General features: G+C 40.7%; 1 protein-coding gene across 1 annotated transcript in view; it reads right to left on the bottom strand.

The window, feature by feature from the left end:
* CANX (calnexin) overlaps window positions 1-14,224 on the bottom strand; it is a 37,140-nt gene extending 22,916 nt beyond the window's left edge. The window contains exon 1 of the mRNA XM_049874542.1: window positions 14,048-14,224. The gene's annotated coding sequence lies outside the window, so the exon portion shown is untranslated. The remainder of the gene's footprint in view (window positions 1-14,047) is intronic.
* Between the last annotated feature and the right edge of the window lie 8,898 nt (window positions 14,225-23,122).

Here is a 23,122-nt window from a genome sequence, read left to right as displayed (position 1 = left end):
CATTAGCCAATACCCTCAAGAAAGTGCCACAGCCAGTGGATTTTTTCCAGTTCCAAGAGGCACTATTAAACCCACTTAAATTTTCCAAGTTTTGTTACAGACCTGTCCACACCAGACAATATACATTTTTTAGGCTGGTTCAGTAACAGAACCTTGACATTACCAAGAAACAAAATCCGCTCCTCATTTTTTTTTTTTTTTTACCCACATGGAATCCAAGGTAGCATTTACCCTCACCAGTTCAGTCAGTATATAAAAAGGGTATTGCACTCCTATGCTTTCTAGAATAAAATATCACAGGGGAAAAACCTGGTAATCTGCTCCTGTAAAGATCACAGCCTAGAAAACCCTATGGGGCAGAGCTACTCTGTCACACTGGGTCACTATAAGTCAAAAAATCGACTTGACAGCACCTAAAAAAATGACAATAGCAACTGCTGGTGAGGGCAGGTAACAGGAACTCTCATTGATGGTGGGACTGCAAAATGGTACAGCCACTTTGGAAAATAGTTTGGCAGTTTCTTAAAAAGGCAAAGTCTTACCATACAATCCAGCACTTGTGCACCTAGGTATTAACTGATTTGAAAACTTACAGCACCACAAAAATCTGCCATGTGAATACTTAACAGTAGTTTTATTCATAATTGCCCCAAACTGGAAGCAACCCAAACACCCTTCAATAGGTAAATGGATAAACTGTGGTACATTCATACCATGGAATTCATCAATAAGACCAAGCTATCAAGCCATGAAAGGCACCGATGAATCTCTTAAATACATACTCCTAAGTGAAAGAAGTCAAACTGAAAGGCTACATAGTACATGATTCCAATCATATGACATTCTGGAAAAGTAAAAACTAGAGAGACAGTAAAACGATCAGTGGTTGCCGGCGTCTGGGAGGAGAAAGGTAGGGTCATCAAAAACAAAGGAAGCTTTGGGACCATAGACTCGGGTGACATTTAGGTCAATTGGCATAACACAGTTGATAAAGAAAATGTTCTACACCCCACTTTGGTGAGTAGCATCTGGGGTCTTAAAAGCTTGCAAACAACCATCTAAGATACTTCACCGGTCCCATCACGCCCAGAGCAAAGGAGAATGAAGAAAATCAAAGACACAAGGAAAATATTAGCACAAAGAGTCCACATGAACCAGAGCCTCCACCAGCCTGAGCCCAGAAGAACTAGATGGTGTCCGGCTACCACCACTGACTGCTCTGAAAGGGATCACGACAGAGTCCCAGACAAAAAGTGAGAAAAATGTAGAACATAATTCAAATTCATGAAAACAGACCAGGCTTACTGGTCTGACAGACTAGAAGAACCCCCAAGACTATGGCCCCTGGATACTCCAGAACTGAAACCACTCCCAAGGACCACTTTTCAGACATAGGCTAGAACCAAAAACCAAACCCGTTGCCATCGAGTCAATTCTGACTCATAGCGGCCCTATAGGACAGAGTAGAACTACCCCATAGAGTTTCCAAGGAGTGCCTGGTGGATTTGAACTGCTGACCTTTTGGTTAGCAGCCGTAGCACTTAACCACTAAGCCACCAGGGTTTCCATAGGCTAGAGAGGCCCATAAAACAAATGGCAACACACATGAGGAACATGCTTCTTAGTTCAAATATATGAGACCAAATAGGCAACTCCAACCCAAAACCAAGGCAAGAAGAGACAGAACTAGACGAACGGACACAGGGAACCTGGAATGGAAAGGGGGAGCGTACTGTCACATTGTTGGGACTGCAACCAATGTCACAAAACTGCGTATAAAATTTTTTAATGAGAAATTAACTCGAGCTATAAACTTTCATATCTAAGCATACTTGAAAAAAAAAAAAAAGTCTAAAAAACTGTCACAATCAACAGGGACCTAAGGAGACAGGACAAATTGAAAAAGAACAGTAAGTAAAAACTAAGGAAATCTGAATTGAGTATGGAGTTTAGTTCACAATAATAATGTGTCAATGTTGGTTCACTAATTGTAATGAATGTACCATACCAATAATAGGGGGAACTAGGAATGGGGACCTCATAGTATAGTGGCTTGAACATACTGTTGAATAGCAGCAGAACAAGGTATGGGGTATATGGGAATGCTGTACTCTCTTTGCAATCTATCTGTTCTAAAAAAAAGCTTTTTTTTTTTAAAAGATGTTACAGTCTTATGACTTGAGCAGGTGACAAGCCCCATCCCCCCCCCCAAAAAAATCCTGGTGTCATGGATTGAATTATGTCCCCCCCCCGAAATGTATATCGATTTAGCTGGACCATGATTCCCTGTATTGTGTGATTTTCCTTCACATAAATCCTGCCTCTATGATGTTAATAAATGGCAGTTGTGTTAGTGAAGCAGGACTCAAGGTCCCTGTGAGAAGACGCTCCTAGTCTGGGGAACACTGATGACAAGGCCAACAGAGGGAGAAAGCCTTTCCCTGGCGCTGACACCCTGAATTTGGACTTTTAGTTTGCTTTACTGTGAGAAAATAAAATTCCCTTTGTTAAAGTCATTCACTTGTGGTATTTCTGTTATAGCAGCACTAGATAACTAAGATACCTGGGATTGAAATATACTATAGAAATCTAGCCTAACTCTCCAGAGGTCCAGAGGTTGACTTGTCAAAAATCAGAGCTGTCGGCAAAATCAGGACAGAAAACAAGATCTCCTGACTCCCAGTACAGTGTACCCTACTTGGTGACTCTATACTGCTTTTGTCTTAAAGACAAAAATGATTTTCACATACTTCAACGTCTAAGAGGATTTCAGAAGATTTTTTTCTTCTAAGTCTTCAGCTGTCTTCACATTTTCAGAATCCTAAACGCAGACAGCCTACTTCCCTCAGCCATTACCCACTGTTTCTAAGGCTGTCCACAAATAGCTCAAGAACAAAGCAATGCTTTTACACAACAAACACCCCCCCATACAAAGATCTAGTGGTCCCTAGATTTGGACTGCTTGAGAAGAAAAGTGAATAAAGAAATTACCTTTAAACTGAGTGACATTCTCTTATACTAAAGGAATATTTACCACATTTCCTAAAATTCTCTATTTCCCAGCTCATGCTCACTACACTGCTAAGGCAGGGTTTCTCAAACTCCTGAGTGCTACTATAGCATTTTTTGCCATACTTTTATTTTCTGCACAAAAGCCATTACTTTCTCAGGGCATTTCATTTTCTGGTTTTCTTTTAGGAGCCATTTCTCTCTCTCTCTCACACACACACTTGTGTATTTCATCATTCCAAGACTGTTAGCTTAAACTCTGGAGCGAAGTCCCTCTGAGCTAGGATGCGAGCGCTGCAGGGCTGGATATAACTAGGCTACTCTGTTCTGTACAAATGCCTCGCCGTGTGCCCATTTAAAATGCCCATCCTGGCAAAATTACAGACTGCTACAGGTACGGGCCTTCAGGAGAGCCAGTGATTAAAAATCAAAACTGCAAACATGACATCTTTTAACATCTATGGTCCACTGGAGTGGACAACTGCCTTAAAAAATACCCTGAAATGATGTGCAAATGGCTCTTGTGTGGCTTTGCCTTATGTGACACCCTTCAATGTAAACAAAGAATAACAATAAAATCAATACTATGAGGGTCAACACTATACGGTCCAAGTTCTGATTTCTGATGATCCTGAACATGATCTAGGGGTAAAGCTTCAAATATTTAGGTTCTAGAGAAACGAAAAGACTGCACATCTTCCAAATATTCATCAATAAATCTCTCAACCGGGCTTCTAATAAAAGCTGGGCAGCAGAACCCAAACCCTGTTGTCTGGCAGCCACAGGCTTCCAAACCCGTAGCCACCGAGTCAATTCCAACTCAAAGGGACCCTGCAGGACAGAGTAGAACTGCTCCTTAGGACTTCCAAGGTTGTAATCTTTACGGAAGCAGACTGTCGCATCTTTCTTCCACGAACTGGCTGGTGGGTTCCAACTGCCAACCTTTTGGTTACCAGCCGAGTGCTTAACCACTGCACCACCAGAGCACCTTGCCACAAGCTTAGAAGGCAGGAATTCGGTGTTAGAAAGGAGTTAAAGGAGAAAATGTATTTGGTTCCTAGCAGAGAGCCTGGCACCTGGTAAGGCACCAAATCAATGTTTCCAAGTAGCATTCAATTCCATGTGGATATCTATATAATTCCCAAAACATAAAACTATTTAATAGAATGAAGGTGACCTTGATGACACTGTGTATATTTGTCCATGTTTTCAGACTTTATGAAGACAACGTTGCATTAGTTCTCCATACTAACATTAATTCTACCCACCACTCCTCTGTCAGTTAGTTGTACTGTAGTGGCTTGCATGTTGCTATATTAGAAGCTATGCCACTGGAATTTCAAATACCAGCAGGGTCACTCATGTGGATAGGTTTCAGCAAAGCTTCCAGATTAAGAAAGACTAGGAAGAAAGGCCTGGTGACCTACTTTCAAAAATTAGACCATGAAGACCCTATGGATCACAAAACATTATCTGAGACTTCCATTTGCTTACTTTGGAAGTGTCATCAGGAGGGACCCACTGCTGGAGAAGGACATCATGTTTGGTAAAATGAAGGGCCAGCAAAGGTGAGGGAAACCAATGAGATGGATTGACACATGGCTGCAACGATCGTCTCGAGCATATCAACAATCGTGAGAATGGCACAAGGCCAGGTAACCTTTCATTCTGTTACCCATGGGGCAGCCATCAGTCAAAGACCAACTGACTGCAATGAACAACATTAGCTCTACAAATCGAGCCTCTTGAGCATTTTTTGGGGGGGCGGGGGGGAGTAAATATCAAAGTAAACTCCAATAGTACGATAACCTACTTTTACTAATGTGTAATAACGAGCATTGGTTTGTACTACCTAGGCACATGCCAGTATTTTCCTTCTATAAAGAGCAACGTGTTTCTGTACCCCCAGCAATGAATACTCTAAAAAGGAATCCAGAAAAATAACCCCATTTACAATAGTATCTAAAAGAATAAAATCCCTAGGAATAAATTTAGCCAGGGAGGCAAAAGACTTGTACACTAAAACTATAAAACATTGTTGAAGGAAATTAAAAACCTAAGTAAATGGAAAGACATTTGTGTTCATGAATTGGAAGACTCAATATTAAGATGTCACTACTACTTGACGTTTACCTGTATTTCATTGACTAAGCAAAAGCACTCAACTGTGTGGATCATAACAAATTATACATAACATTGCGAAGAACAGGAATTCCGAACACTTAATTGTCCTCATGAGGAAGCTGTACATAGACCCAAGAGGCAACTGTTGGACAGAATAAGGTGATACTGCATGGCTTAAAGTCAGGAAAGGTGTATTTCAGGGCTGTATCCTTTCACCATACTTACTCAATCTGTATGCTAAACAAATAACCCAAGAAGTTAAACTATATGAAGAAGAATGCAGTAATACGATTAGAGAAAGAATCATTAACAACCTGCAATGTGCAGACACAATCTTGCTTGTTTAAAGTGAAGAGGTCTTAGGAGTACTTACTGATGAAGATCAAAGACAATCCAGCCTTCAGTATGGACTGTACCGCTATGTAAAGAAAACAAAAATCTTCACACCTGGACCAATAAGCAGTATCATGATAAACGGAAAAAAGATTGAAATTGTCAAGGAATTCATTTTACTTGGATCCACAATCAACACCCGTGGAAGCAGCAGTCAAGAAATCAAATGACGCATTGCACTGGGTACATCTGCCGCTAAAGACCTCTTTGAGGTGTTAAAAAGCAAACCTGTCACTTTGAGGACTAAGGCCAACTGATTCAAGACACGGTATTTTCTTTTATTTATTTTTATTACACTTTAGATGAAGGTTTACAGAGCAAACCAGTTTCTCATGAAACAATAAATTGTTTTGTGACACTGGTTCCAAGCCATGGTATTTTCAATTGCCTGATATGCATGCAAAAGCTGGACAATGAATAAGGAAGACCAAAGAATTGATGCCTTTGAATTATTATGCTGGCAAAGAATATTGAATGGACTGCCAGATGAACAAACAAACCTGTCTTAGAAGAAGTACAACCACCATGCAATCAGAAGTAAGGATGGTGAGATTTTGTGTCATATACTGTGGACATGTTATTAAAAGTGACCAGTTCCTGGAGAAGGACATCATGCTTGGTAGAGGGTCAATGAAAAAAGAGGAAGACTCTCAATGAAATGGACTGACACAGTGGCTGCAACAATGGGCTCAAGCATAACAACTGTGAGGATGGCACAGGACCAGGTAAGTGTTCCATTCTGTTGTACGTAGGGTTGCTATGAGTTGGAATGAACTCAAAGGCACCTGACAACTACCCAAAGTGATCTACAGGTTCAACGCAATCCCTATCAAAATTTCATCAGCCTTTTTTTCATATAAAAGGACAGACATACAGACCAATGGAATAGAACTGAGAGTTCAGAAATAAACACATACACCTATGTCCAACTGGTTTTTCACATGGGAGCCAAGACAATTCAATGGGGAAAGAAGTCTCTTCAATAAGTGGTCCTGGGACAACTCGATCTCCACAGGCAAATGAATGATTGGACCAATACTTCACATCATATATGAAAATTAACTCCAAATGGATCAACAACCTAGTAAATATAAGAACTAAAACTATAAAACTCCTGGAAGAAAACATAGGCATAAAACTTTAAGTCCTTATTTTTCATAAAGGGTTCTTAGATACAGTGCTAAAACCATGAGCAACAAAAGAATTAATTAACTGGACTTTATCATGGATTGAATGGTGTCCCCCCAAAATATGTGTCAACTTGGGTAGGCCATGATTCCCAGTATTGTGATTGTCTACCATTTTGTCATCTGATGTGATTTTCCTATGTGTAGTAAATCCTACCTCTATGATGTTATTAAAGGCAGATATGTTAATGAGGAAGGACTCAATCTAAAAGATTAGGTTGTGTCCTAAACCAATCTCTTGAGATATAAAAAAGAGAAGCAAGCAGAGACATGAGGAAGTCATACCATCAAGAGACAAAAGCCAGGAGAACAGTGCATCCTTTGGACCCAGGGTCCCTGCGACCAAGGGAAGATGAATGACAAAGGCTTTCCTCCAGAGCCAAAAAAGAAAGAAAGCCTTCCCCAGGAGCTGGTACCCTGAATTTGGACTTTTATCCTCCTAGACTATAAGTGAATAAACTTCTCTTTGTTAAAGCCATCCACTTGTGGTATTTCTGTTACAGCAGCACTAGATGACTAAAACAGACTTCATCAAAATGAAAATTTTTGTGCATTAAAGGACTTCATAAAGACAGTGAAAAAACAACCTACAGGATAAGAAAAAGTATCTGGAAAACACATATCCAGAATACCTAAACAAAAACCAAACCCACTGCCATAAAGTTCATTCCAACTCATAGCAACCCTATAAGACAGGGTAGAACCATCCCATAGGGTTTCCAATGAGCACCTGATGGATTCAAACTGCTGGATCTTTTGGTTAGCAACCCAGTTCTTAACCACTGCACCACCAGAGCTCCAGAAGATATTTAAAAAAAAAAAAAAGCCCATTGCCATCAAGTCAATTCTGACTCATAGAGACCCTATAGGAGAGAGTAGAACTGCCCCACAGGGCTTCCAAGGAGCAGCTGGTGAATTCAAACTGCTGACATTTTGATTAGCAGCTGAGCTCTTAACCAGTGTGCCACCAGGGCTCCCAGAATATATAAAGAACTCCTAAAACTTAACAGAAAGACAACCCAATTTTAAAAACTGGGCAAAGGACTTGAATAGACATTCTCCAAAAATATACAAATGGCCAGTAAGCACACGAAAAGATACTAAAGGCTGTTAGTCACCGTGAAAATGCAAATCAAAACCACAATGAGATATATCACACCTACTAGGATGGATATTATCATAAAAACGGAGACTAACAAGTGTTAGCAAGATGTGGAAAAATTAGAACCCTGTGCATTGATGGTGCAGCTGCTACCGAAAAGTTTGACAGATCCTCAAAAAGTTAAACATAGAACTACCATATGACCCAAGAATGTCACTCCTAGGAATATACCCAAGAGTCCTGAAGGCAGAAACTCAAATACCTGTACACCAAAGTTCAGTGCAGTATCATCCACAATAGCCAAAAGGTGAAAATAACCCAAGTGTCCATCAACAGATGAATACATATATAAAATGTGGTATGAATACACTATGGAATATTATTCAGTCATAAAAAGAAAGGAAATTCTAAAACATGCTACAAGGATAAACCCTGAAAACATGCTGAGTGAAGAAAGTCAGTCACAACAGGACCAATATTGTATGCTCCCACTTATATGAAATCCCTAAAATAGAAAAATACAAAGTAGATTAGTGGCCGCTATGGGCTGGGAGAAAGAGGGAATGGAGTTTTTGCTGAAGGGGTACTGAGTTTTGGGAGCAATATAACACTCCTGGAAATGGATAGTGGTGATGGTAGTGCAACACACTGAACATAATTAAGGTCACTGAATTACACACTTAAAAATGGTTAAGATGGTAAACCTTTTGTTTATGTATTTGACGACAATGAAATTTGAAAAGTAAAAATTTCAAAAACAAATTACTGCGATGATAAAATTGCACAGAACTAAACACACACACGTGCATGTAAAAAGTGGTGATATCTGAATGGGGTCTGTACCCATGTCGATTTCATGGGTTGACAGTGCACTATAGTTAAGTAAGATGTCACCATGGGGGAAATGCAGAAAGGACTTCTCTGTACTAATTTTGCAACTTCCTGTGAGTGTATAATTACTTCAAAATAAAAAGTTAAAAAAATATGTATTACTGGATCAATGAAGGTATTTCTTTACACTGGATCAAAGCCGTCAGGAAACCAGCTTTAAATTTACCTGGTCCTCCAAAGCACAAAACTATCAAAGGAAGACTCAAAAATGTGAGCTGGACTAGAAATCTGAGCTTGATGAGGTAGTCTCCTTTCCTTCCAGTTAAAAAAGGTTTTGTTTTTAGTAATTAAATTACCTACCTATGCCCAGGTCAGAAAACTTCTACCCTCTGAGATCAAAGATACAAACATGAACAAATGTATACATAGCCAAGTAGGAGCCAGATACGTACCTATTTATGTCACACACAAATGATTTCTGGTTTACTTCCCAATTTCCCAAAGACAAGAGTAAAAGGCCTGGTTCTCAAAATCAAGGTCCAAAGGGATCTTCAGGAGCCTCTGACCCACTCTTAACTTTTAGAAGAGTGGAGTTATCTTGTATTCTAGAGATGGAAGTTTCCAATTTAAAACTGATGACGCAGTAAAATTAATTCCTTACATACGAGGCAGCATAGTGCATGTTCGTGGAATGACCTGTCAAGCCAGACAGATCTGGGTTCCAGACTTCCTCCTGCTCCTCTGTATGGCCTTGGTCAGGCTACTTTAACTTCTAGAAGTATTGATTTCCCAATTTTACAGACATGGGAAATAGCCTAATTGGCTCAAAAGCTGGCCATGAAAATATGATAAAATAATTCAAAGTCTATCAGAGTCTGGTACTTCATAAGCATATGCAAACATGTTATTGTTTGAAACACAATTAGAAAAACCAACGTGAATACATTTTAAATTCTCATACTAGGCCAAAGGATCTAATATGCCTGCTTATTCCTCCAATGTATTTCAACAAAGCTGGATGATTTTACATATCAAGAAAAACTTGCTTTCGTCCAGTTTACATTATACAATTTCTTCTTTAACTCTTCCTCCTATACTTACAACAGTGTATATACAATTTTAACCTTTGGATATGGAAACTTCCATGTTTATTTGCCTTTTTTTTTTTTCCCTTAACATTCTGTTCAGTTACCAATTCTGTTCTCAGCACCCGTTCTAAAAAAAGTCTACATTCTACCACATACATTTAACAACATATACATCAGACTTTCAACTGAAGTCTTTATAATAAAATGTGATAGACATTATATCAAATTTCAGAAATCCAGAAAACTATTTAGATCAACTTTAAGAAAGGGCATACAACTAAATACCAAATTTGTCACTTCTCAAAGGCAGAGAAACTTTATCCTCAATAAATAGTCAGAATAAACAAATGGAGGCTTAAACTATTCTCAGGTCTATTAAACTTTTATATATCCTTTAAAAGTACGTCTAATTTTTTTCCCCAAGAAAGGACTGTCTCTTAATCAGGTTGAGGAAGTTCTCCTCTATTCCTAGCTTGTTGAGTATTTTAATCAAAAAAGGGTTCTGCCTTTTCTCAAATGTTTTTTCTGTATCTATTGAGATGATCACATGGTTTCTGTCCTTTATTAACATGGGATGGTATACTGATTGTCCTATGTTGAATCAACCTTGAATTCTAGGATAAATCCCACTTGGACATGGTGTATAACCCTGGATTCAGTTTGCTAGTATCATATGGAGGATTTTTACACCTACTTTCCTAAGAAATATGGGTCTGTGATTTCCTTTTCTTGTGATGTCTCTGGTTCTGGTACTAGGGCAATACAGTACTGACCAAAGAGAATGAGCAGGAAAGTGTTCCCTCCTCTTTTATTTTTTGGAAGAATTTATGAACGATTGGTGTTAATTCTCCTCTAAATATCTGGTAGAATCTACCAGTGAAGCCACCTGGTCCTGGGCTTTTTTGGAGGGATTTTTGTCTCTTGTAAAAAGTTTGGAAATTGAGTAATTTGTTCCTGCAACATTTTCAACTCTAACTCCTTCAGTCTACGAGAAGTTAGAAAGAGGAACAGAAGAAACAATCCAGTCTAATGCTACTAGACTTTTTTTTAAAAAAGTGATTTTAAAAACAGGTAAAACCCAACCCAGAGCCGTCGAGTTGAATCCGACTTATTTTAAAAATAGGTAGTATGGGATAAAAAGAGGCAGTATTCCCTTCATGTAAACTATCCATTTATCTATTAAAATATCCTTTTAAAATTTTAGGTCTTGTAGGTTTTAGATACCTTAGGAGGTCTAATTTAATCCTGATAGCCACCCTAGGAGTTAAGTACTATCATCCCCATTTTACACACGAGAAATCTAAGGTTGAAAGAAATTATGTAATCTAAGGTCCCAGTTAGAAACATACAGTAGTGTTTATGAGCAGGAACTCAAAAATTATAATCTATACTTGGCCTTTTAATAATTTGTGACCCTCAGTGAATTACTAATCTTTAGGCCTCAGTTTCTTCATGTTTGTAGAAATGGATGTGGCAGTGCTTAGCTTACAGTAAGCGCTCAATATTAGCTGTGATTTTTACCATTACTAGATATTGCCTGTAACATGTTTCATTAAGTTTTAAAGGTTTCGAAACCCTGAGTTTTAAGGCAAATAAGACATGAAGGGAAAGGAACCTTAAAAGGAATGATTCCAGTCACAGATGAACCATCTTACTTTTTGCAACTTCTGATTTTACTATCCTGTGCATCTATCAAAAAATAAACATTTAAGAGGCAATAAAATACAAAGTGGTCTTTATTGTAAATGTTTCTCCATTAAAATAGATCACCTACACTGCCTTGTTTACATTTTTGCATTTTGTTTTTTTCATGGGGAACGTTAGAATTGCTTTTTCCATAGCACTTTCCTTTTCTGGAAGGAGCACTGGTGGTACAGTGGTTAAGCACTCGGCTGCTAACCGAAAGGTTGGTGGTTCGAACCCACCAGCTGCTCTATGAGAGAAAGATGTGGCAGTCTGCTTCCAGTAAGATTACAGCCTTGGAAACCCACTGGGCCAGTTCAACTCTGTCCTACAGAGTCACTATGATTTGGAATCGACTTGACAGCAACGGTTTGTTTTCCTATAAGCTGTGTAGCTTTAAGATGTGAATACTTGAAACATACTGCTGAAGATTCTCTAATTTCTTTAAAAAACAGAATTCTCCTAATAATTTTCACAGCTCAGAGGTAATCTTAATTTAAAAGTACATCTGTTGCACTAGCAAAGTATTCAACCAGCATTTTTCTGACAAAGTTCGACAGTAAACTATATATAGTTTACAACTATGTTTAGGCGTTTTTATTACTTTCTAGAGTTACTATGACCACCAATTCTTCTGTTTGTCTAATTCTATAACTCTTCAAAGTGGTTTTATGCTCATCATCTGCATCTGTCCCTTTCAATAGCCCCGTAATGGTAAGGTATCTGAGGAAACAGCTCATTCCCATTTCAAAGATGTGTAAACCAAGATAGTAAATAAGCTAGTTACAGAGCTGGGCCCAGAAATTATGCTTACCAACTGTCATTTCACCCTCTCAAGCTATCTTGCAGGGCAAAGTGAACCCTAACTTAAAGGTTCAACAGTTTGATCGTCAAAGCTGCAGCAATGACTTCTGTCAAAATGTTTACTCCTTGTGGTCCTTGTAAGAAAACGTGATAGTTGAACTGCTGCATTGTGATAGTAGGGTGGGGGAGGGACAATGACTCCCATTTTCGGAGTTTAGAAAATCTGTTTGTTATGTGACATTCACTCCAATACAAAGCTCACTCTTGCCTTCTCATAATCCAGTTACCTGGCTTGTTATCTTGTGCAAAGGAGAACTCTCACAGCTCTTTACCTCTACTCTTAATATAACTATACCAGATGTAAAAGATGGCCCTCAAACATGGCTGTAGGAAAACTGAGATGCAGAATTATTTAAAGATCAATACAATGATTCCACTTAAAATCTACTTATTAAAAAATTAAGGAAAATCTTCCACTCCCTAAATAAGTTTAACTGTGGTTCACCTTTGCCCTCCCAAGCTTTTAATATTCAGCTCAGTTTAACTTCCCTCAACCAACACTCACTTGTGTCATGCCCAGCAGTTAATTCACAAGGTCCAATTTCTTCCCCCCCATGCCATAAAGGTGACTTCAGATCCTAAGAAACAGGACTTAGCCAACTCAAAGACTAGGATGTCAGTGTAGTAAACCAACAACTTTCAGACTCTTGTCCTATTTTATATACATCTTAATTTAATCCTCAAAACTCCATCACACGACCCCATTCCCTGCCTTCCAGTTGATTCCGACTCAGAGCAACCCTGTAGGACAGAGTAAAACTGCCCCATAAGGTTTTCAAGACTGCAAATCTTTAGGGAAGCAGACTGCCACATCTTTCTCCCACAGAGCAGCTCCTGAGTTTGAACTGCCAACCTTTTGGTTAGCAGCCAAGCTCTTAACCACTGCACCACCAGTGCTCCTCCAAAACTCCATCAGTTATTATATTATTTTTTGAGAACTGGGACACAAAAAAAGCTAAATAAACTGTCCAAGTTCACGTAACTAGCAAATAGTCCAGGAAGGACTTGAAGCAGAGCCCTATATTTAACCACTACAAGGAGACTGCGTAGCCCTCTAATCCCAACCTGATCATCAGACTAATCGTATGACCTTGGGCCGGTCATTTCGTGTTCTGGGCCTCAGTTTCCTCCACCGAAAAACAAGCTGCACTCGGAGTTTTCAGGTCCTTTCCTGCTTTTAATGTCCTGTGAATCTCCGAATGGATTACTTCCCATCCCCAAATAGCTGCTGCAAACTTTTTCAACCAACGCATGTTCTAGTACTTTCCACTTACTCTTCGGGGTTCCAGCGTCTAGTCTTTGCTTTAAGGTCTTATTTTCAAATATCCTGAACCGGTAACGCCAATAGTAAATATTCTCTATTTTTTATTGCTAAGGGTACTGACTAGGCCCGATCCCGCTTCAGACTTTACCCGGTTACTCCAGTCCACCTCGCGGCTTTCCAGGTAGCCAGGAAGAGGCCTAAGAAAGCCCTAGAAGCAGAGCCATACGAAGAATTTAGCTTTCCCAAAGGTCAAGAGAGGACCTAGGGCACCTGCCACGCCTCCCGACCCCCGCGGAGGGGCCTGGGTCTGGCTGCCCAAATGAAGCGGCCCACGTCCAGGCCTCGCTGCTCACGGCCAACGTATGTGCCGGGACCCGGGCCCTTGAAACCCAGCTCAACCCCTCGGCCCTGACCACGCCCGGCCCCTCGGCCGCGGCGCAGCGATCATGGGCCACCTGGGGTCCCCACGGGCCCGGGGGTGCGCACAAACCTCCCTTCTCACCTAGAGCCTCTTGGGGACCGCCGGCGGCTCCCGCGCCTCCTCCCGCCCGCACACCTGACCCCACGCTGCAGTGGAGACAGCGGCGGCGGCTGCCCGACCGTCACGTGCGGCAAAACGAAGAGGCCTCGGCCACCGCTGCTGCCGCCGAGCGAGCCCCACCGCACGAAGCCCGGCCCTGCGTCCGCCCCTCGTTCTTGAGTGGCTGCGAACGAAGGCAAATCCCGCCCCACTGCGCAAGCTTCGAAACTCGGTTGGTCAGTGTGGCCGTCCCTCTATGCCTCTTCCCATACGCCCCCTAGGGCTATTCTTCGTGGAGTGTGGGGACTGGCTGGAAGTAAGGCAGGAAGTGGCTGCTGGTTGGGTGGGAGGTGAGGGGGCCGGCCCCGACGTTATCGGCAACCGAAAGCGCGCGAGTCCTGGGGCGGGATCGGCGGGCCGGCGTTGTCCCGCCCAGTTACCCGGCCGTGTTAGTGGGCACGCTGACGGGTGCTTAAGCCGAATCACTGTGGTGTGGGCACCCGAGCAGCCGGCAGAAAGAGTGGGTGGTCCTGTCGGCCATCAGGAAGGGCCAGCCCCTACGCAGCGAGCGTAGGGCCCCGACCGTGCGCAGCCAGAACCCGGCACGGACGCCTTGGCCCGGCCTAAGTCGACTGCACACACAGCCCTTTCTAACTGGCCCCGGTTCCTGCAGAGTCATTGCTCTGAGCCCTGGATACTGCGGCTGGCTCATTGCCTAACACAAAATGCAATTCAGGATAATATGTATAATCCAAGGTTATATCAAACTTTCAATTTGTCATGTTTTCTGACATAAGGGCAAGCGATACACTGACGACATGCTTGAGAGAAAAGAGTGTTGCAATGGAAACATTTAAAATACACAATTTTTGTAACCGGCTTTTAGCACATCTTCAATTTTAAATGTGCCGAGAACCTCAGAAGATGGAAGCAGCTCGGAGGTTTTTCTAGACTTTGAGAGGTTCCGGTCTCTCCACCGATTGTTGCTCACCCAAAGGCTGAATCCTAGCGTGGAAGAGCTAGAAATAGCGGGTGTATCACGTATCCTGGAAGCCAGCTATATTCCCTCCTGTCACCTGAAAAGGGAAGAGAGAAGTCAGGGCTTGGTGTTTGCATAAATTTTAGTATTCAACTCTCAGCCACCAAATTTGCGAAAGAGGATTTTGTGTTAAGGGCAAAGTAATGTCCTGGATGTCACATAATCCAAACATAGTTTATAATGTAGAGGAACCACTTATATGAGCATAGGCGCTACTTCAGCAAAGGTAAGTGCTAAAAAGAAAAGAAAAGAAAAGATGGTGGTACTAAAGTGAATTTAATGGGATTTGATTACGGAGAAAGTGCATCCATCTAGGATGGACAGGGAAGAGGAAGACTGGAGCTGGACCTGGTATGATATGCAGAGTTTCTAAAGGTATAGAGTGGGAGAAAAGCTTCTTTAGATGAGGAAACAGCATATGCGAAGACAGGAAAACAGGCAATGTGTGTTTGGGGACACTGTGCAAAGTGTTCTGGCTGGAGAAGGATATTAATGAAAGTGAGTAATGGGAGATTAGCACCAGAGTTGGTTTGGGACCAGGCCTTGAAAGACTAGCCAAGGAGTTAATAGATATTTTAGCTTTTAAATTTGGGTCATGATTTAGGTGTCTTGGGAAGCATTCTTTTGATATTATTACCGGGAAATCTAAAAGAGAGACTAGCAACTATGAGGCCAGTTAGGAAGTCACTTCCTGCAGTTAGGGGATAGCAGTGTATATAGAAACAAAAGCATTAAATGTTGATGCCGAAGGATAATCCAGTGGACTCTGGAAAAGAGAAGAACCAATGCCAGTATTGAGATGTTTTGACCTAGAAATGAGGTAAGGTGATACAGCCCCAAAAGAAAGGGGGAACTCGAACTTGCCTGATCCTGAGGAATATGGATCTCGGCCCAAGAAACAACAGGACTGGAGATGTGGATTTTTCAGCCAAAGCATAATGTGCTTCAGTGGAGGAGACCAAGGACAAAACCTTCAAGAATGAGATATTTTCTTGATAATTCAAAAGGTACTCTGAGTGATTAGTAGATTATCTCATTAAAATAAATAATTATATAGTTCTTAGAGGGCAGTTATGGTTCAGTGTTAGAACTCTTGCCTTCCATGAAGGAGACCTGGCCAAAGTACCTCAAGTGCAGCCAGCACTCATCAGTCAGTGGAGGCTTGTGTTTTGCTGTGATGCTAAACAGGTTTTGATGGAGCTCCCAGACTAATATGGACTAGGAGGAAATGCCTGGCAATCTACTTCTGAAAATCAGCCCATGAAAATGCTATGGATCACAACGGCCAAATCCTGTGTGTACGGGGTTGCCTTGAGTTGGAGGCCAACTCAACTGTGGCAAACAACAGAGTTCTTAGTGTGGGACATTGGGCTAAATGTATTCTGACTGACCTTATAACCTGCAAATTGTTTTTCAAAATCAATGCTTTATGAAATATCCATCAACGAATGGATAAACAAAATGTGGTATATATATAGTGGAATATTATGCAGCTGTAAAGAAAAACCAAATTCTGATGCTTGTCACAACAGGGATGAACCCTGAAAACATCATGCTGAGCAAAATAAGTCAGCCGCAAAAGGACAAATACTGTATGATCTCACGTATATGAAATAAGCAAATATACAGAAACCAAAGATTATTATTGGTTAGCAGGGGAAAGGGGGAGTTTTTGGGGAGCACCGGGTTTACGTTACTTAATGATGGTAGAATGTTTTGGATGAAGATAGTGATAATGGTGGCACAACATGAAAAATGTAATCAATGTCATTGAGTTGTAAATGTGGAAGTTGTATTGGCGAATGTTTTGGTGTGTATGTTTTCACCGCAATTTAAAAAGAAAAAAATAAATGCTTTATATCCATTTTAAAATACTCATATCCTTTGGCCCAGCAGTTCTACCCCTGGGAATATATCCATATATCTGTGTGGAATATAGCCACATACTGTACTTGTGTGTAAAGACATCCAGTGAAGTTCATTGCATCATTGTTTTAGTATCAAAATTCTGGAAAAAATCTTAAAAATAGCCTAACTGATATACAGAACTGTTTAAATAAAATACAGACCCTACAATGAATGGCTCTACACCCTTAAAAAGCATGTTGAGCTCTGTTTACAATAGCAAAAAGCTGGAAGCAAACAAGATGTCCATCAACGGACGAATGGGTAAATAAATTGTGGTATATTCACACAATGGAATACTACGCATCGATAAAGAACAGTGACGAATCTCTGAAACACTTCATAACATGGAGGAATCTGGAAGGCATTATGCTGAGCGAAATGAGTCAGTTGCAAAAGGACAAATATTGTATAAGACCACTATTATAAGATCTTGAGAAATAGAAAAAACGGAAAAGAACACATACTTTTGTGGTTACAAAGGGGGGAGGGAGGGAGGGAGGGAGGGAGAGGGCTTTTTATTGATCAATCTGTAGATGGGAACTGCTTTGGGTGAAGGGAAAGACAACACTCAAAACATGGAAGGTCAGCCTAATTGGACAGGATTAAAAGTAAAGAGGTTTCCGAGATAAAATGAAAGCTTCAAAGGATAGCGAAGCAGGGGCTGGGGTCTGGGGAACTTGGTTTGAGAGGACTTCTAAATCAATGGGCAAAACAATTCTATTACGAAAACACTCTGCATCCCACTTTGAATTGTGGCACCTGGGGTCCTAAATGCCAACAAGCAGCCATCTAAAATACATTAATTGGTCTCAACCCACCGGGAGCAAAGGCAAAGGAAGAACACCAAGGTCACACGACAACTAAGAACCCAAGAGACAGAAAGGGCCACTTGAACCAGAGACCTACAATATCCTGAGACCAGAAGAACTAGTTGGTGCCCGGCCACAATCGATGTCTGCCCTGTCAGGGAACACAACAGACAACTCCTGAGGGAGCAGGAGACCAATGGGATGCAGACCCCAAATTCTCATTAAAAGACCACACCTAATGGTATGATTGCGACTAGAGGAATCCCAGAGACAATGCTCCCCAGAACTTCTGATGGCACAGGACAGGAACCATCCCCGAAGACAAATCATCAGGCATGAAAAGGACTGGTTAGTGGGGGGGAGAGAGATACTGATGAAGAGTGAGCTAATTAAATCAGGTGGACACAGGAGAGTGTGTTGGCAACTCTTGACTGGAGGGGGGATGGGAAGATAGAGAGAGAGGGAAGAAGGTAAAATTGGCACGAAACGAGAGACTGTAAGGGCTGACTCAATAGGGGGAGAGCAAGTGGGAGAAGGGAGTAAGATGTATGTAAACCTACATGTGACAGACTGATTGGAATGGTAAATGTTCACTTGAAGCTTAATAAAAAAAAAAAAAAAAAAAAGCATGTTGAGTAGTAGTATTGCCAAGATTTAGTGTTATGTGAAAAAGTACTGAGTAATGTATGCATCGTTCCATGTTGGAGAGGTTATAAATACAATCTTGAACAAACAAGCTTACTGGATACACAAGAAACTCCTGAAAGACTGGTATAAAGAGGGAAGTGGGACTCAAAGTGGGAAGGAGACTTTTTTTTATAACAAATGCAAATATTATTTTTTCAATAAAGAACATTAAACAAATTTCTTTTACGCTTAGTTTCTCAAAAAAGACAATATATATTTAAGACCACTATAAATGAAGTTGTACTGGACACAAGCAATTTGTCCTTCATATCCAGCTTCCTCTTATAGCTTAGCTTGCCCCTATTCACAAGGCCCCAAAGAAAAGCCACACTTGTCCTTGCTCATTCACACCTTCCTTTGCTTGAAGGAGAAAGTGGGGCATGCAGCACCCCACATTTCCATCCAGCTTTTTCTTACTGGTTGGGTAGTAACCACCACTTCTCTGTACCCACACTCATCTGGCACTGTCAACTTAATAGGCAAAGTGCAGTATATTGTTATTTTAATTGAAGTTTCTTGTCTTACAATGAGATTGTTTTTAATGTTCATTAGCCATATTTCTTCACGAATGGTCTATTCACGTAATTTGTCCATTTTTCTATTACAGAGTTTGTCTTTTTCATATTGGTTTTTAAGAAATCTTTATTAGGATATTAGCTATCTACTACACTTATGTTTTTCCAATTTTATTAAGAGCTTTTTAATTTTTTGTGTGTGATTATAAGGAACAAAAATATTTAAACTAACTCAAGAAAAGTATATAGAGACATCAGAATATCCAAGGACAGAAAAAAAAAATTACTATCTCATCTTACATTATCTGGAATTGAGAGTGAGAATGGAGGTTGCTCTTTCTTGTCTTTCAGAGCCACGTGGACCCTGGACGTGTGCTTCAGCCTCCTCTCTCCCTTCATCACCAGCATCCACTCACTACCTTGGCTCAGGGTTAACATGCATGCCAAGCCTTCTTAAATCCTGGCTCTTCAGCTCCAGAAACAATTGGAGTTTTCTGTTTACTCAGGGCTAATATAACCCAAACTCTCCTTCACTTGTTGAAACTCCTCCCAAAACATTGAAACACAGGAAGCAGTCCACCCATTTGGTCCTCAAGCTGAGGTCTCTCACAGCCCTGTCCTCCTGTTCTAGTTGGGATGGGTTGCTTTCTTGGACTGCTTCTCAGCAACTGTCAATGAAGTCCTTGTACCTCCTGCATTTGGATCTCCTGTTTCATCAGTCCCCCACTTTTAGAAATCAATCTTATTGTGCTGTTTCATGATTTTGATAAACATATGCACCATGTAACCACTACCATAATGAAGATAGAGAACATTTCTGTTACCCCAAAAGGCCCCCCTATACGCGTTCCCAGTCGGTCCCCACCAGTGGCCCTAGGAAAAGACTGATCTGCTTTCTGTCACTAAAGATTTGTCTTTTCTAGAGTTTCTTGAAAAAGGAATCACAATAAAGTTTTGTGTCTGGCTTCTTTTGCTCAGCCTAATGTTCTGAGATTCTCATCCTTGTTGTGGCATTTATCAGTGGTTCATTCCTTTTAATTGTTGGGTAGTGTTCTATCGTATGGCTATATCACAATTTATCCATTCACCAGGTGATAGACACTTGGGGTGTTCCTAGTTTTTGGCTATTATGATATAGTATTGCTATGGATATTTGCATACAAGTCTTTATGTAGATAAATGTTTTAATCTTCTCTTCATAACCTGACACCTTACTCTTTTTTGGTTTACAATTGGTAGATACATTTTCCTGTTGCTTCCTAAGAAATATTGCTTGTGAAGTATATATTTTTTTAATCCTGCACATCTAAAAATCTATCATTGACTCTGCAAATCTATCAAAGGCACACACCAAATTGAGAAACAGCTATCCATGAAAAACTATGGAACTTCAAGTAACAATAGTGGGCGTCTGTGGTGTCATTACTTGCGGCTGCTCCTACGCCCCTCTTCAGCTCAGGTTCGTGGCGGTTCTATCAGGGTAGGGAAAACTGCGAAAAGCAGCAGCATGTCTGCCAGAGGGGGCTGAATTGACATGGCATGAAGCACACCAAAACCCAGGCCCAGGAATATAGTCGTTTTCTGCCAGAGCTTCGCCGGACTTGCCTGCCTCTTTTGTTAGCCCTTACAAGTCAAACCCAGATGCAGGCCCTCAAGTCCTGTTCCTGGTTATAATGTGGTTACCCAGAGTAGGTAGAACTTTTTTTTTTTTTTTCTGAAATTAAAACAAAATTTATTGAGGCGGAAAGGCGGAGAGTGCTGACACATTGTGGGGATTGCAACCAATGTCACAAAACGGTTTGTGTATAAATTTTTTAATGAGAAGCTACTTTGCGCTGTAAACTTTCACCTAAAGCACAGTAAGAATTTTAAAAATTAAAAAAAAAATTTTTTTTTTTTCCTGGAGTATTTGCAAATTCCAAAGAATAGCCATAGAACTAATTTTAAGGAACATTAGCTTGGGAGGAATAGCAATCCGTAGACCATGGAAGCCCACCACCACTGCCACCCCTGAGTTCTGTACCTCATCCACTCCTGTCACCACCAAGCCCACAAGAAAGACCCAAGGAGAGGCTAAAGAAGACAAAGCTCTAGTGAAGGATAAACCACAGAGGGATGGGCATCCTTACCTGCTAAACGTGCTGTTCCTTAAAAGGCACCTCATAAGAAAGGGAGAGAATAACAGGCTGCAGAAAATGAAGGTGCCAAGTGAAGTGGGTGTGTTTTTTTGGTAACTGTGGACTTGTGTTCTATACTGTTCGAATTACTATCTCAATCAAGTTTTATACAAGTGCAGAATTTTTACCTTTTTTGTGTGTGTGTGTGTGTGTGTTACCACAGGGACTGTCTCGTTTCAGGAAAAGTTAGTTCAATGGATGTTCTTTGGAATCTGCGTATACAAATGCAAGGGCAGATTATCTCAGAAGCTAGATTGAAATGACCATGGGGGGAAGCAAGAATTTGCTTCCTTGATTTTGGGAGTATTTCTCTTGATTCCCAGGAGGAGGGGACCCGCTGACATTCACATCCACCAGTCACTGAAGAAAAAATTGCTTGGGTGTAGGGAAATGAAAATTCATTTTTAGGTCTTCTTCTCCCTCTCTGCCAAATGTCCTTAAACTCAGAGACCTGTTTGGACCTGGCACTCCCTCCTTCACTGGCACCAAATTTAGTGTTTTCTATAAGGGCATTGAGATAGAGTCCCTCAAACAGGCCAAGAACCATTGCTTTTAGACTGTGGATCTTTAAATTCCGTTTCCATTTAATTTCCTTAAAAGCAGGATCTGCTTGTGAAAAGAGTTAACATGTTAAATGGCAACTGTCCATCATCTCTCTAAACTTTTCCTGTTCAAAGCAACAAATTATGCCTTCTTTGGGTTTTGTGGCTTTTCCTTTTTGGTAATCCATGGATTTGAATGGTGGTGTATACTATTTCTGGTGGTTGCCCGTGATGTGCCTGAAATATTATGACTTAATTAAAATTAGCTTTAATAAAATAGAAATAAGAGAGAAAGAAGAAATTGCTGGCTTGGTTAAAATATTGCCCCCTGGCTCCCCTTCCCCCAACCCTGGGCTCTGATTCCATGCCCATCAGACAACCTTCTGAAGAATGATTTGGGCTCCCAATGTTCTGATGACAGGAAGAGAGGGTTCTGAACAGTGACCATGAGTGTTTATTTGTGGAAATTGACATTCTAATTCTAAAATGTATATGGAAATACAAAGGACCTAGAAAGTCAAAGCAATCTTAAAGAATGTTGCTGGGAGATTCACACTACCATATATCAAGACTAATTGTAAGCTATAATAATGAAAAAAAGTGGTATTGGCGCAAGGACAGATAGACCAGTGGAAGAGAATAAAACCCGTTGCTGTCGAGTCGATTCTGACTCATAGCAACCCTATAAGGCAAAGTAGAATGCCCCAAAGAGTTTTCAAGGAGCGCCTAGTGGATTCGAACTGCTGACCTTTTGGTTAGCAGCTGTAGCGCTTAACCACTACACCACCAGGAATCGAGAGTCCAAAAACAAACCCACACATACAGTCACGTGATGAACAGACACTACCGTAATTAGTGAGGGCAAGGCTAGTATTTTCTTTTTTGCTTTAAGAATTTTTTAATTTTGTTGTTGTTAAGAATATACACAGCAAAACATATACCAATTCAACAGTTCCTACATGCACAATTTAGTGACATTGATTACATTCTTCGAGTTGTGCAACCATTCTCACCCTCACTTTCTGAGTTATTCCTCCCTCATTAACATAAACTCACTGCCCCGTAAGGTTCCTATGTATTCTTTCAAGTTCCTGTTGTCAATTTCATCCCAAATAGATAGTTCTTAAAAGAGCATAATGCTCAAGACAGACTTTTTTTTTTTTTTTTAACTGCTTAAGCTATTGTTCAGTTTTAAGATGATTTGGGGGAATAAGTTTAAGGTTTAAAGATTGTCTCAGGGTTCAATTGCTCTCAACCCACCTGGATCAAAGGAGAATGAAGAACACCAAGGTCACATGATAACTAAGAGCCCAAGAGACAGAAAGGGCCACATGAACCAGAGACCTACATCATCCTGAGACCAGAAGAACTAGATGGTGC

This window comes from Elephas maximus, chromosome 2 (assembly GCF_024166365.1).
Source record: "Elephas maximus indicus isolate mEleMax1 chromosome 2, mEleMax1 primary haplotype, whole genome shotgun sequence".
NCBI classification, from domain to species: domain Eukaryota; kingdom Metazoa; phylum Chordata; class Mammalia; order Proboscidea; family Elephantidae; genus Elephas; species Elephas maximus.
This window is presented reverse-complemented; position numbering and strand designations above follow the sequence as displayed.